Source organism: Acinonyx jubatus, chromosome F2 (assembly GCF_027475565.1).
Source record: "Acinonyx jubatus isolate Ajub_Pintada_27869175 chromosome F2, VMU_Ajub_asm_v1.0, whole genome shotgun sequence".
In the NCBI taxonomy this organism is placed as follows: domain Eukaryota; kingdom Metazoa; phylum Chordata; class Mammalia; order Carnivora; family Felidae; genus Acinonyx; species Acinonyx jubatus.
The window spans coordinates 8,714,726-8,729,716 of record NC_069394.1 but is presented as its reverse complement, the minus strand read 5'-3'; the positions used below and the strand labels follow the sequence as shown (position 1 = coordinate 8,729,716).

The window sequence follows — 14,991 nt, the reverse complement described above, 5'->3', positions numbered from 1 at the left end:
AATTTTCATGGTTCATTTTCTCCCCCCCAGAGTTTGTCTGACTTTTCATTATAGCTGATTGATTTAGTCAGATCTATCCCTTCTTCTCTGCACGGTTTCAGCTTTTCAGGTCATGCTTGAGGCTCTTTCTCATCCCAGTTAAGCCCACTGACATCCAGCTGTATTTCTTCTCTCGTTTCACGTTTGTATGGACGTGTGCATTTTTAGATGGGATGTGGAACGTTTTCATCAATCTGGAAGTTACGGTGAACCAGGGCAGGGGTGGAGGCAAAGTCTGTGGGGGTGCAGGGCTTTTCCTGGACCTGAGGGGAGAAGGCAGTGGGGGTGTGGCACGGGGAGGGAGACAGCACTCTGGCCGGAGGAGGCCTGGCAGGTGATAGAGGTGTGCGAGGGGCCAGAGTCATCCAGATGCCCCCACCTGCCTGACCTCCTGCCGGGTGCCCTCTGATGTGACCATGGTGCCTCATCTGCAGAGCACGTCTTCTGTTCAGGCCCTCCTGGGTCCCCATGAATGTGCCACCCCCTTACCTCTGAGAAGGTCACGATAGTTCCTTCACTAACACATCCGGGGAGCTCTGCAAATGGCTGAGTTCAGGCCCAGCTGGGAACCAGTGGCAGGCGGATGAGGGGACGGTGGGCACTTCCAGGGTGTGGGCCATTCGTCACGACCTCTAGCCTCCTCTAGACCAGCAGCCGATGTCAGGGAAAAGAAATGCAGACAAAAAAAGGTGCAGACAGGAGACACGCGTCTAGGTTAAGACACTTAAAGTGTATCCTATACAAATAAAACAAACAAACAAAAAACACTGCCTGAATCTCATTTGGATTCTGATTTGGGGGAAAATGCCATGAAAATGACTTGGGGGACAATTCTGGATGTTTGAATCTGCACCGAGTATTTAATCATATGAGGAATGTGTCTTCTCATTTGAGGTATAGAATGTGGCTAGGTGAGATAGTGCCTCTATTGTTAGAAGATATTTGTTGGAGTATTCGGGGGTCAGTGGGTCACCGCGTCTGTATCTTACTTTCAAATGCCCCAGCAAATAAAAGCAAAAATAAAAGTAAAATGTGAACACTATTGGCTCTGAGGAAGTAGGCATACGAATGATCGTTGTGGTGTTCTATAAAATAAAATAAAATAAAATAAAATAAAATAAAATAAAATAATATAAAATATTATATTTATATAATTTATATAATTTATAATTATATAATTATATTATACAATTAATTATATAATTTATATAATTTATATAATATAAAATAATAAAATATAATAATATAAAATAAAACAAAACAAAACAAAATAGAATAAAGTAAAATGAAGCATGGCACACCCCCAAAAAAGAGATATAGTCTCTTTGGGTCCCCTCTTGGTATTTGATTGAGATCCTTAAGAAAATGCCAGTCTGCCTCAGTGCTCCTCTAGGGTGCAGGCCCGTCCGGGGCTGAAGGTGAAAATGGGGTGGTGGCAACCTCATCAGGGTCTTCTCCCTCAGGCGGAGGTCCTTGCATTTGGCAAGCTCATCCAGGGCAACCCTCCTGTGCAATTTAAAGAAACTCTCTGAAAGCTGGTCCCCGCACGACCGATGAGCCCAACAAGCCCACCACCAGGGAGGGCTGAATGAAAAGATGGGCGTGTGCGACACTCCTTCTTCTCCCGCCGAGACAGGAGAGAGGCGTGTGGCACGGGGGCCGGGCCGTGTGACCTCTCCGGCCTCCCTCCCCCGCCCCGCCCAGCTGTCTGGTCCTCGGATCACTGTGGCATGCATCTGAGCCTGGTGACCGCTGTCTAGGGCGTGACTTAGAAAGTGGGGCACAGATCACTATTGATTGGCAAAGACCGAGAGCATTTTCCCACGGGGCTTGAAGGTCATTGTCGTTTCAGTTATTCACTCACCCACTTATTCATTCATTCAAGAAGCTGGCTCTGGTCAGAGGCTGCTGACCTGGGGGCTTGGAAGGTAAATGGGACCCAGTCCTTGCCCTGGAGGCACTCACCATCCTCACAAGCCAAAGCCACGGTAAAACCCAGCAGGGGACATGCCTTTAGAGGTAAGTGTGGCACAGGGGCAAAAAGAGGAAATGTTTACTCAACCCGAGGCGGGGCAGGGCACAGTGAGCCAGCCAACGGGGTTAGGGATGGCATCGCTGGAAGTGACTCTGTCCTTCATCAAGGTTCTTACCGGTGACGGCCCAGAACGTTCCTTCATCCTCCCCGCGGCCCCGAGAAGAAAACCCGAATGCCGATCCCCCGGCTGCACAGACGTTGGAGAGGTGACTTTCTCTAGCATCACCTGTTATCTGCGATGGAGGCGAAAAAACCCCTCTGAGACACCGCTCACTCCCGAGCCTGACCCCTACCAGCGGCCTCCTCAGGGAAGGGCAGACGCGGCCCAGGCAGAAACACGAAGGTCAAGAAGGGGAAGAGTGACCCATGAGAACGGCAATGAGCTCACAGAGCAGGCTGTGCGGGGGCGGGGTTGAGACCCAGGGGGCTCAGCCCACAGACTGATTATTAGCCCATTTTACAGGAGTACAGACTGAGCTCAGAGAGGTGGGGACACTGCCCACATGCACCGCCCCCCCCCCATGGCAGAGCGGGAATCCAGACCCCCACTTTCAGCATGAGGACCTCCAGCTCTTTGCCCCTCAAGGGTGGCCTGAGAGGCCCTGCCTGACCTTGATCCTGCGTGGAGCCAAGGTCAGCTGGGCAGCGTGGTGGGGGACGGGGGACGGAGGGAGCAAGTATCTCTGTATCTGTCTTCCAGTTAAATAAAAACCCGGATCGCAAAACTGCTGCCTAAGCCCTGGGCCCGTGTGTGCACAGGGCGGTGTCCGCTGCTCTGGAAAGGAGCCAAAGCGGGCAAATGTTTATCCAGGTGTGTCCTGTGCCTCCCAGAGCCTGCAGAGATTCCCTAGTGCTGACCCCAGACCGTCCCAAAAAGTGCTGTGTGAGATTCCTGACCCGTGTTGCTGCCACCGTCTGGGGGTGCTTCTAGGCGTCTGGGGGTGCTTCTAGGCGGTTTGAAGCCTGCCAGCCCCAGGTGCCATCCTGTTCCGGACCCTCAGCACTGGTCAGCTAAGGTGCAGGCATTTCCTGTAATCAGAAGGTCAGAACCCCTTACCTGTAGAGTTAATGGTCCTGCCTTTACAGATGGGGAAACTGAGTCCCAGAGAAGGGCAACCCCGGCCAAGAGTCACACTAGCAGAAGAGGGACAGAAATGAAGTCTCTCGACACCCAGCCACGGGCCCCGTGCTCCCTGCCTCGGTCCGCTCAGGCTGCTGCGACAAAATAGCACAGACCAGGTGGCTTAAACCACGTTTATTCTCACAGCCGTGCAGGCTGCAAGTCCAAGATCAAGGCAGAGTCAGGGCGCCTGGGGGGGCTCAGTCGGTCGAGCATCCGACTTTGGCTCAGGTCTTGATCTCGCGGTTCAGGAGTTCATGCCCCGCGTCGGGCTCTGTGCTGACAGCTTGGAGCCTGGAGCTGCTTCCGATTCTGTGTCTTCCTCTCTCTCTGCTCCTCCCCTGCTCATGCTCTGTCTCTCTTTGTCTCAAGAATAAATATAAACATTAAAAACAATTTTTTTTTTTTTTTTTTTAAAGATCAAGGCAGAGTTGGTTCTTAGCTTGAGAGCCCTTTCCTAGCTTGCTCATGGGCACAGGCCTGTGCCGAGAGGAAACTGGCTATCTGGCCGTCCTCGGGCATCCTTGACTGTGCTCCTGTCCTGACCCCCCACCCCTGCCCATCCGGGCTTCTGCCCACCCCACACACCTTCCTTCCCATTCAGCTGCGATGTCCCAGCCCTGCCGGCCCTTCTAGATTCCTGACAGCCTCAGCAGGAGGGACCGACAGGATCACCCAGGCGCCCTGTCCTGGTGTGTGAACCTCACGGAGATGGGGTGGGGACCCCCCAGCATCACTTTCTGAATTACTCGAGGCATTAAATGAATCACGGAGGATGGAAATGACTCCCAAGTTAACCCCTTATGCCCTCCTGGTCCTACCAGGGAGCGAGTCTTGATTTGGCATTGGTCCGAATGCTTCCCTGATGCTTTTTCTTCTCGCACAAGGAGAGAGCCGCCTCTGTGCCCAGGTCCTTGACTTCAGTTCATGACCAGCAAGACGGCTTCTCCACTTAGAGCGGCAGCGTCGTGTTCGCCTTAATTTTTTTTTTTTTCTATTTCAGCTTCTATAAGGGGATCCATTAAATTTTCAAAAGATATGAAGTAATAAATTTTGCAAAATGTGTTTGGATTATGGTAAAAAAAAATCATAAATGTAATACGCCAAAGACTGCCATTTGGTAACTATTACTCGGACACAAACCATGAACCCAGGCAGGGAAGATGAGGCCCTGGAAGGGGAGGCCGGACAGCCGGTGTGTGTGGGAGGGGCCACCTCCGGTGTCATGTGGATTTGGACCTACTGCGCCCTAGCGTTTCACGTCCTCGGTTACTCCCTACCGCCAGCCTGCGAGATGCTGCTTTTCCTGTTACAGTTGTGAAAACTGGGTTTCGGAGAGGCTGAGTGACTTTCCCGAAGTTGCACAGCTAATGGAGGTCCTGGGGATTGGAGGCTTTGTTCCCTGGGCCAGTGCTATCCACCCCTCCCATCCCCTCCCCCCATCTGGGCCCTGAAGCCTCCCCTCCCCCACCTCTGCTCCTCTCCCCGCTCCAGGCCCGTCTTGGGGGAGCTGGGAGCTGAGTTTATAAGCCCTGAGCTGGTCTCTCTGAGAGTCTCTGTCCCCAGTACTAGCTGTGACCCTGACTACAACTGTCTCAGCATAAAGAGTAGGACCCCCCCCTTGTGCTGACCTTCAGGGAAGCACTGATCTCACCTCCTACAAACACACAGGACTACATTCTCTCCTGCAAGACCCACCTCTGGCCCATCCAGCATTCTTGGACCTAAGAGAACCTGCTTGGGCCCTGGGGCCTTGTTTATACGAACTCGATCTTGCACACAGACTTGTGTGCTGTCCCATTTTAAACCCGAGTACGCTGACACCCAGAAGCTTCCATCACTTATCCACACTCACCTGCCTTAGAAGGAAAAGAGCTCGCATTCCAACCCAGATTGGTCTATAGCTCCAAACCTGACCTCGGTCCTCCTTCCCCATGAACGTTCAATTTCAGAGAAGCCTCTGTCTACCCGGATCCCAGTATTCACGTGATAGCTCCAGTCCCTCATCTCTGGCCCCCTCCTGGGGTGACAGCATCAGCTACCTGATGCGCGTGGTAGCATCAGGTACCCCCTGTCACAAAGGGTTCCTGGGAAAAGGTGGGGGTGGGGGTTGCCGGGGAGGCAGGTGGCCCTTGTTCCTCTCCTGAGAGGTCCTGCCCCTGGAGCCTGCAGACCCTCGGCCTCAAGGACAAAACAGAGGGGAGACTCTGGGCCAGAAAATCAGAAACTTCATTCCGGACCACACACTAACTCCTGGTGACTTTGGGCACGCTGTTGCCTCTCAGCATACTCATCTGTAAAATGGGGAAGAGCTTTGGGAATTGGGAACTCACGGGCTTTATATGGCCCACAAACACATTTGTTTGTCCCTTTCTTTGCCCCCCCTCCCCAACCTTTTCTCATTGCTTCTTTCATCACGTTTTGGTTTTGCTTTTGTTCTGTTTGGGGGGCTGTGGGTGTGCATACGGGCACATGCCCACAAGCATGGCAATAACAACGCTTCCTGTTGATATGCCAAGTGGGTCCCTGGTTTCTGTGGTTGGCCCCTGGAGGACCTGGATGCCAGGAACTATCGCCTGGGCCTGGAGGGACTGGAGGTCCCTTCCCTGGGGACAGCCTCTGCAGCAGCTGGCCGACCACATGGCCGCCCCGAGGTGGAGTCCAGAATGCATTGTTTCGCTCTGTAATTAACACACAGGGTTCATTTTTCAGGGCCTGACTTGGAAACAAGTGCCAAGAGCATTCCAGAGGGGTCAGAGGGAGTGTTTACTGTCAGACTGTGGAAGAAACTTCCTCCAATAAACCCTTGGGTCACGTACCAACCCTCGAGTAATGCCTTCAAGACTGAGTACTCAGCAAACCCTCATTCGGCACCTACTCTGTGTCAGGCCCCAGCCCAGGCGTGGAGACACAGAGACACAGGTTAGATGCAGTCCCTGTCCTTGGAGAGCCCCCAAGCCTGCGGGGGAAGCCGATTTATAAAGGGACAACCCCAGGGGCTAAGAACACTGACAGCGATGAGCACCAGACCCAGGGAGGTGGTGGGCAGGGAGAGTCGACAGCCTGGGTGGTGAGTCCTGTGCCTGAGTCCGGAGTCTACCCACCCATTTTTCCAGGGAATGTCGTAGAAGGAGGCATTGACCTATCCTCGAAGGCCGGTAACAAGGGTCTCCTTTGGACATCAATTGTTTCTCTGCCCGACTGCATTCTTTTTTCCAAAAATGTTAAACGCTGTGGAATGCGTGAGTTCAACAATCAACACTCTTCAGAGACAACCAGTGACCGGTGTCGGCTGAGCACATTTCTCCAGCACTTTCTTCCGGGCTTCAACATAGCGAAGACTCCAGGGCTTACTGTCTTCCAGGCCTGCAGAGACAAAGCCTCGCAGGGTTGCACTCATTCCATCCTCAAAACACCTCCCAGAGGAAAGTACTAGGAGCAAGCACGCCCGTTTTCTGCGCAGGGAAACCGAGGCACGGCAACAGTGAGTCACACGGTGCAAGTCACACGGGAAACCTGGCTCCGGGTCCGGGCCCTTAGCCCTGATTGCTGTGGAACCTGTCCACCCTCAGCCGCGCTCAGACCAGCGTCAGCCCCGCTCTCTGCTGCTTGCAACACGGCGAGTGAATCCATACGCCCACACGAAAACAGCGTTCACCCCAACAGCCTCGCACTGTACGAAATGTCCTGAGCCTGAACTAGACCTTGTGAACATCCGCTGTTATCACAGGCAGAGCTACTGCCTTCACTTCAAGGTCTGTTTGGTACTCCAAATTTGAGCGCACCATAGTGGATCGGACCAGTCTCCTCCCAGGGCGTGCGGGGTGGTTTCCGGTGTTCCACTCTTACAAACCATGTTCCCCGCAGAGATCTTCACTGGGGCCGATGAGCATTTCGGCCACATGGATTCCTGGAAGAGGGATCGCCAGGTCAACGGTGCGGCCACACCTGCCAGCCAGCCACACCTGCCGAGCTGCCCACCGGGCAGACTGGTCCAGAACTCACTTCCATCCACCGGAGGAAGAATGTCTGAGCTGGCCGCGTTTAAATGCCTTTTCCCGTTGTGGCTGGCCGCTGAGCTGCATTTCACAGCCTCCCTGCGCTTTGCTTTTTTATCTGTGCTCTTAAATGGCTTTGAGAAGGTCAGGATAAAAAAAAAAAAAATCAATGGTGCAAATGACAAAGGTGCGATGTGGTCAGCTGCTGTCGTTCCCAGGAGGACAAGCTTGGCTTGCGGTCCTTGGGTGGAAGTCACACAAAGGTGCCCCATCCCCCCCCCCCCCCCCAGCAGCCCGTGCCAGCCTGCACAGCCCAGAGAGCAGATTTTGCGCTGGATCTCAGCCTCCACCTGCGCAGGGCACAGCCTGGCCAGCCTTCCACATCATTCTAGTTAGGGAAGGAAGCTGGATCCAGGCTGCCCAGATTCAAATCCAACCTTTCAACCCCATGAATCATGTGTCCTTGGACCAGCCACTTAAACACTATGTGGCAATTTCCTGGTGTGAAATAGAGGCTGGTGATATAATAATGCCTCCCTTGTGGACAGCAGTGGTGAGAATTTAGGTGAAATATTTAAAACCCTTATAGGCTTACACAGTACAGTATCAGTAGATGTTTGCTAACAAGCCGTTAACAGTCCCCCTGGGCAGGTCTTCGGGAGGCCCGAGCATCGCTCCCAGAGGTTCTGCTTTTCTCCACCACAAAGGTTTCTTTGGCCTTCAAGCCAGTGCATTTAATGGAAAGATGCTGGATCTGGGAACTAGAGGGAAAAGGGCTGGAATCCTGATTCTCTCCTACCCTCTGTGTGACTTGAAGTGACTCTTTTATGTGATTTTCATGTTCCAGAGTTTTGTGTGTATATTCGAGACCTAGCATCGCACCTAGCCAAAAGGGCCACCACGAATTCTGGTTCTTCTACCAATTCAGGGGCTCCAGGATGTAGTAGAGGGCAATAGGTGGGTTGGGGCTCAGGGGGGAGGAGGGGTGCGTGGAAGAATCCAGAAAGGAGCACACGCTTCTGGCTCCCTGTGCTGGCCTGCCAAAGCCTTCAGTGGTGACCAGGTCCTGCCCCGCCAGCCTGCCCGAAGCCCCCCGCGGAGCCATCCCGATGCCGACTGGCAGACTCGAGACACCGGGGCTCGGCACACGCACCCCTCCAGCCCCACACACCCTTCAAGACCCAACCTGTGTCGCTTCCTCCTGGAAGCTTGGGTGATTTCTCCAAACTGGGATGGTCGGCTCCTGGGATCTCCCACACCTCTTTCCTTGTACCTTTTTTTTTTGGCAGGCGCTTGGAAAAAGCACCCGTGCGTTGCTTCTGTTCTCCAAGAGAGACTGGAAACTTCCTAAGGGCAGAGGTTGGTGTCATGCAAGATCCATGGCGGGGCGGGGGGGGGGTGGGGAAGGGCATTGGAGTCGTGAGTTTACCACCAGCCAGTTCTGGGGTTCAGTTCCCAGCTCTGTCCCTCACCACCCCGGAGGCCTTGGGTATGGCACTAAACATCTCTGCCTTAGTGGGGGAAGGGGTAGGTGGCTTCCATTTGCAAGCCCCTCCCTGCCCTGCCCTGGACTTGGCAGGCTACGTGCATACTTGTGGATCCTTAGAACAGATGGGTTCTTCTCCCTCACCTCCTTGCGCGGGGAAGGAAACCACGGAGCCTCAGTGGTAGCAGATCTGCCTGAGGACGCGCTCTAAGCGGGCAGAGCTGAAATCTGAACCCAAGTCTGCACAGGCATGCTCTAGCCACCAACGCCCCCGTGCCTGTCTCTGTCCCCTTGTTCCTGCTGTGTCCCCCCGCCCCTCCGGCCGCCCCAGCCCCGCAGGGAAAACCAGGCGAGGCGTTGGATGCATCCTGTGAACTCGGCACGCGGATTTCAAACAGGGACGTAGCAGCCGAATGTGGGTAGTTCTTGCCTTCACTCAGTGTGCTTTAGGCTTTCCAGTCCTGGTGGGCGAACCACACAGCCCCTCACCGAGCCCCAGAGGCCTGGCCCGCAGGAGCAGGAGCAGTGGCCAGAGCTGGGGAGAGGAACTTGCACCTTCCGGCTCTCCTCCTGACACTGTTCTCTTGGGAGCCCCGGGAATTACGTTTGCCTCCCCGTTTTGCTGTGTGCTCAGGAAGCAGCACGCGAAGAAATCCTGGGCCAGAGCAGGCACTGGAGAGACAGCGGTCGTGGCCGCTCTCCAAGGTTGTCCTGAGCAGGCACCCGTGGCTTACATTATGTCCCCGAATCGCCACAGCCACCCAGAGGCAGATCCCCTTATTGTCGTCACGGACGAGGAGACTGAAGTTTAGAGCGATGCAGGAGCCTGAGCGCGAGGCAGTCCCCGGATTTCTAACCCCCTGCGAGCTGGCAGGTGCTCCTAAAACACGGGGCTTGAGCACGGACGCTCATCCCCACTGCCTGCCGTCCGCGCAAAGGTGTTCCCGTGAGGGCCCAGAGAGGCCGACTCGGGCTCGCGTGGCCCGCGTCCCTGTCCCTCCTCCACGTCCGCCTGCCACCGGCTGTTGATAATGTTCACGGAGTCGATTTCCGCCAGGCGGGGACGGGCCGCTCACTTCCACGCTGCTTGTTTTACGACTTCCACTTATACACTGAGCCGGCGTCTAGCCAGACGAGGCCTGGCCCAGCGAACGGCCTGTGGGATGACGAGCGCGTCTGCTGGGCTTTGCAGAGGTCCCGTGCGACGCCTCCCGTTGGCCCAGCCTGCCCGAGGTGTGGTGCCTCTAGAAGAGGTGGCGATTTCGAGAGGACACAGAGCAGGCTGGAAGAGGTTTCCTTCTCGTCCCCCTGGGCCCTTCCCTCGAAGTGAACTGACACAGAAGAAGGGTGGTCCTATGTGTCCTATGGGTCTCTGGGCCCACGTTGAAGCTGTGTGACCTAGAGCAAGTTACTGAACGTCTCTGAGCATCACTCGTCTGTACCTGAGACCATTCCGCACACCCACCTGGGTGGCGAGGAGTAAGAGGATAGAAAAAAACAAAAAAAAAACCCCAAAACCAAACACCAAAAAACAGTGCCGGCAGATGGACAGTACTTGGTTTATGTTCACTTCTTTTCTTTTCCTCACCGTTGCGGGGAAGAAAACCCAAAAAACAAAAAACGATCTTATCAGTTCTTTTTCTGGACATGCATTTTGGTCTGGAGAGACATGTGTATGTAAGATGTCGTTCCTGGGAGTGTGATACGAATCCGTCTGCCACGTTGCTTGCCTGCTTGTGAGTCCGGACGCAGGCCTTCCTAGCTTGCCGTCCTAGCGCATGATTCAAGCTTACGGCATTTATTATGCGCTACTGTAAACCCCGCCTGGAACGAGGGGCTGGGAGCTGCAGAAAACCGGATGCCTTCTGCAAGAGCTCACATTCCAGTGGGGGGAGGCCAGCAGCTCCGGCCAGAACGGACATCCCCAGGGAGTCATGATTTCAGACTGTGCATTCTGGAAAAGGTGGCATTTTGGGTGCCCCCCAAATATGAGCAGGACCGCTGTAAGGAGGGCTAGGAAGAAAGGCATTCAGGCAAAGGGAATGGCTGCAATGTCAAATCTGTGGACGTAGAGGGGCGCCTGGGTGGCTCAGTCGGTTGAGCATCTGACTCCGGCTCCGGTCATGATCTCACGGCGTGAGTTCGAGCCCCGCGTCGGGCTCTGTGCCGACAGCTCAGATCCTGGAGCCTCTTCGGCTTCTGTGTCTCCCTCTCTCTGTACCTCCCTCACTTGTGCTCTGTCTCTCTCTCTCTCTCAAAAATAAATAAACATTAAAAGATTTTTTAACGGTAGAAGTGTAGTGTGGAGATATTGGTTTTTTTTTAAGTTTATTTATTTATTTTGATGAGAGAGAGATAGAGAGCTGGGAGGGGCAGACAGAGAGAGAGAGAGAGAGTCCCAAGCAAGCTCCTTGCTGTCAGCACAGAACCCGACGCAGGGCTGGAACCCCCGACCCATGAGACCATGACCTGAGCCGAAACCAAGAGCTCAACCCACGAAGCCACCCAGGCTCCTCCCCGAGATATTGTTTCCAAGTGCTCGTGACCTTCAGAATCACCTGGAGAGTGTATTAAAACACAGATCATGCAACCAAGATGTCCTTCAGTAGGGGAGTGGATAAATAAACCGCGGTCCATCCGGACAACGGAACCCCATTCAGCGCTGACAAGAAACGAGCCACCACGCTGTGAAGAGACATAGAAGGACCTTAAAGGCCCGTCACTAAGTGAAAGAAGGCCGTCTGAAAAGACTGTGTACTGACTGTATGATTCCAGCTCTATGACATTCTGGAAAAGGTAAAACTGTAGAGACAATGAAAGGATCAGTGTTTGCCTGGGAGAAGAGGGGCTAGGCAAGTATGAGTAGTCAGAGCGCAGAAAAATTTTAGGGCAGTCGAACTATTCTGTAAAATGGTGGACACGCGTCATTATACATTTGTCCCAACCCGCAGAATGTACCGCACCAAGAGGGAGCCCGAAGGTAAACCGTAGACTGTAGGTGATCATAGTGTGCCAGTGCGGGTTCATCAGTTGTAACAAATGTACGACCCTCGAGGCACGACCCTCGCGGGGGGATGTCGATAGTGGGGGAGGCTGTACCTGTGTAGGGGCAGGAGGTATGTGGGAACCCTCTGTGACTTTTGCTCAGTCTGGCTTGTTTGAAGCTAAGCTTGCAGGTGCCTGCTGAGCCCCACCATGTGCGGTGGGAGCCACGGACCCTCGGTCCCGTGAGGAGAACCATCTGATGGGCTCCATGATCTTTGCCCGGCTGGGGCTTACGGTCATACGTGGCACTGCATGGCCAGCTGCTCTCCGGCCATCGGGGCACTCTAGACAGGACTCTGTAGGTGGGATTTGCTGCCCAAATCATGCCCATTTCAAGAAAGGTCTTAACCAGAACTCCCCACGGTGTTTGAGGAACAGATTGCTGTAGAGTTGACTTGCCCAGTAATAGAGGGTTATCCGGTCTATTTGTTGGAATACAGGGTCGGCTGTCACGACAGAGACCAGGACTAACCAGGACCGGAACGAGATACAACTTTCTCTCTCTCTCACGCCACAGTCTGGGTTTGGGCGGCCATGGTTGAAGTCCACGTTGAGGAGAGAGGACCGGCTCTTTCCCGCACTTGTTCTGACGTCCCTGGGGTGTTGCTTCAGTCCGCAGAGTTGGCGATGGCTCACCATCCATCGGGCCCCCGGTTGCACAACCCACGGGGCCACTTGCACGGGACCCAACGAGATCAGGTCTTCCCGGACCCGTGTTACATGGTGTCGCCACTCTCTGCCACCTCCGTGACGAGGAAAGGCGAGGAAGCGGGAGGGCCGAAGACGTGCTTCCCCTTCAAGACTCGCTCTGGAGATTGTCCATCTCGCTTCTGCTCACAAACCACACGCCACCGTTTGGTCACATGGCCTCGCTTGGAAGGCCGGCCGTTGTGTGCCGTGGACGGCGGGAAGGGATTCGACCGTCGCGATCCACCATCTTGGATCCTGTCCTTCCGGAACATTCTGTGTGTCGTGCTTCTTTCTAACACGTGACACTCCACCATCCTGCTTTCCTCCTTCCACCCACCCGCCTGTCCCTCAACAGTTTTATCTAGATGACATCGGGTTCAGGCAAAAACCGCAGATGGTTCTCAAGCAGGAAGCAAAATCCCTCATGATTCATGTATCCTGGATGAGAGGAAGCTTCACTTTTTCACTGCAGTGAAGGTAGAAGTGACAGGGAGGGGCTGATGGCACTTATCTCAGGGCTTCGTGCCTTCTTTTCTCAGTTTCTTTCTTTCTTTCTTTCTTTCTTTCTTTCTTTCTTTCTTTCTTGGTTTTCTTTTCTTTTCATCTCGTTTTGTTTTGTTTTGTTTTGTTTTGTTTTGTTTTTGCCGACCTTACCAGCTCCTTCTCTGAGTCACTGTCTGGGAACCCAGCACCTCCTTATTAAGGAAGGGGCGATTCTTGGAATTAGCTATAACTTCGCGTGACCCTGCAGGAATCAGGCACAGTGTGAACTCCAGAGACGATCACGTCTCTCAGGAGTCAGCCAGTCCAGACGCGGTGATTCCCTTTTGCCAAAGTGAGAAGCCTGGGCGCCTTGGTAGTGATGACGTTTTTTGTTCTGTTTGTGGGCAGGCAATTACTTTTAGTGCCCATATCCTTTTCCCAAATGAAAACATCCTATTTTCTTTTTTCTGATGCACACGATCTGCACCATTTATCAGCCTCTCCTATGAATTGTCCCATCACTATATGTAAATCTAGTTGTGCTGGGATGACTGAAATATAGAAGAGAGCGAATCCAGGCTGGGGTCTCTGTAGAGCTGTGTGCCCTCGGGGAAGTCACTTAGCTTTGCTGAGCCATTGCCCTGCCCGAGGGAGGGCCAGGGGGGCAATAATTGTGGTCGGTTCCATAATGGCCTCCAAAGAGATCAGATCTTAAATCACCGAAACTTGTGAATGGTGCCTCATACAGCAAAAGGGATATTGCGGATGGGATGAAACCAAGCATTTTGTGAGGGGGAGATCACCCTGCACTACCCAGGGGGGCCGTGAATGCAATCACAAGTGTCCTTGTGAGGAGTGGGCGGAGGGAGATTTTGGCCACAGAGAAGGAAGTGATGCGACCACAGAGGCTGAACTCAGAGTGGTGCAACCATAAACCAGCCATCGTCAGTAGCTGTGCTCAGCGGGAGGAGGCAAGGAACAGATTCTCCTCCCGGATATGGGCTCAGCCCTGCTGACACCCTTATTGGGGCCCAGAAACTGCCTTTGGGCTCCTGGCCTCCAGGATTATGAGAATAGATGACTGTTATTTTAAGCGAGCCAGTCTGCAGTAATTTGTTAAGGTGGCCCTGGGAAACAAACACGATAACCATCAATCACCAGATCCCACGGGGGATCTGGCCCCACCCCGTCCCGCTCAACCAACCAGAACCGCCAGGGCGGGTGGGCAGGTGGGTTTTTACTGAGCTCCTGGACGTCGCATGGGGTCGGAGATTCCAGATTCCATACCGCAGCTTGGGGCCTTCCCGGCTGGCCCGAGAGGTTATGACCAGTCCAGAACCCAGGGGAACCAAACAGAGAAATTCTCCCGACCAAGAAGGCCGGGTGTCTGGAGGCAGAACACAACAGGCTGGTTTATAGTTTTATCCACGTACGCTGAGCACAGACATGCCACGCACACGTTACGTAACTTACCACCTGTTCCACAGGAGAGAAAACAGGCACTTGAATTACGTGAACCTCCCCCTTGAGTGGGTACCCCAGGGTGAGCTCTGATGGAGACACGGCTTCCCTGCAGGGCTGGACGCTGGCACTCCCTGCTGCCCTTCTCACACAGCACCTTGCCCGCACCTCTCCACGCTTCACCCCCTTCCCCCCTGTTCCTCAAGACCCAAACCAACACTAAAGGAATTTTCTCCTTCCTCCCATGTCCCACTTACCAGGGCTGGGCCAGGCTCCTGAGCTGCTTATCTTGGCCACAGGGGCCCTGCCTGCTATAAAATGTTTGCTCACGCTCACCGGATCCTGTGGGGGCAGGGTCTGATAATGGGAGTGAGCTACACCCAAATATCTCAGACGGGAAGAGTGAGGCCCAGGGAGAGAACTTTCCTCAAGGTCCCTTGTATCGCATGCCAAGCTCAGAGCTCAGGTTCCTGACTGAGCTCCCTGTCCCTGCAGGTAATAAAGAACGCACAGCGGAAAAGATCGTGAGGGAGCAGTCGGGACCGTTGGGTGTCCTGTCCCCCACCCGCAGGATCTAATGCTCTCGTTCTGTGCCCACCACTTGTCCTCAGACATTTACTGCATGTCCCCGTGC

The 14,991-nt window shown here is 54.0% G+C and overlaps 1 long non-coding RNA gene across 4 annotated transcripts; it reads right to left on the bottom strand.

Moving 5' to 3' along the window:
- Window positions 1–1,306: 1,306 nt before the first annotated feature.
- On the bottom strand, window positions 1,307–12,993 carry LOC113600452 (uncharacterized). 4 transcript variants are annotated; one of them, XR_008292739.1, is made up of 4 exons: window positions 5,050–12,993; window positions 2,190–3,560; window positions 1,904–1,959; window positions 1,307–1,542 (listed from the first exon to the last, which is right to left on the bottom strand). It is a non-coding gene; the product is annotated as an uncharacterized LOC113600452 (long non-coding RNA). The 4 variants fall into 4 exon arrangements; XR_008292738.1 differs by having other exon boundaries at window positions 1,307–1,959; window positions 2,190–2,307; window positions 3,132–3,560; XR_008292737.1 differs by having other exon boundaries at window positions 1,307–1,959.
- Window positions 12,994–14,991: the final 1,998 nt, after the last annotated feature.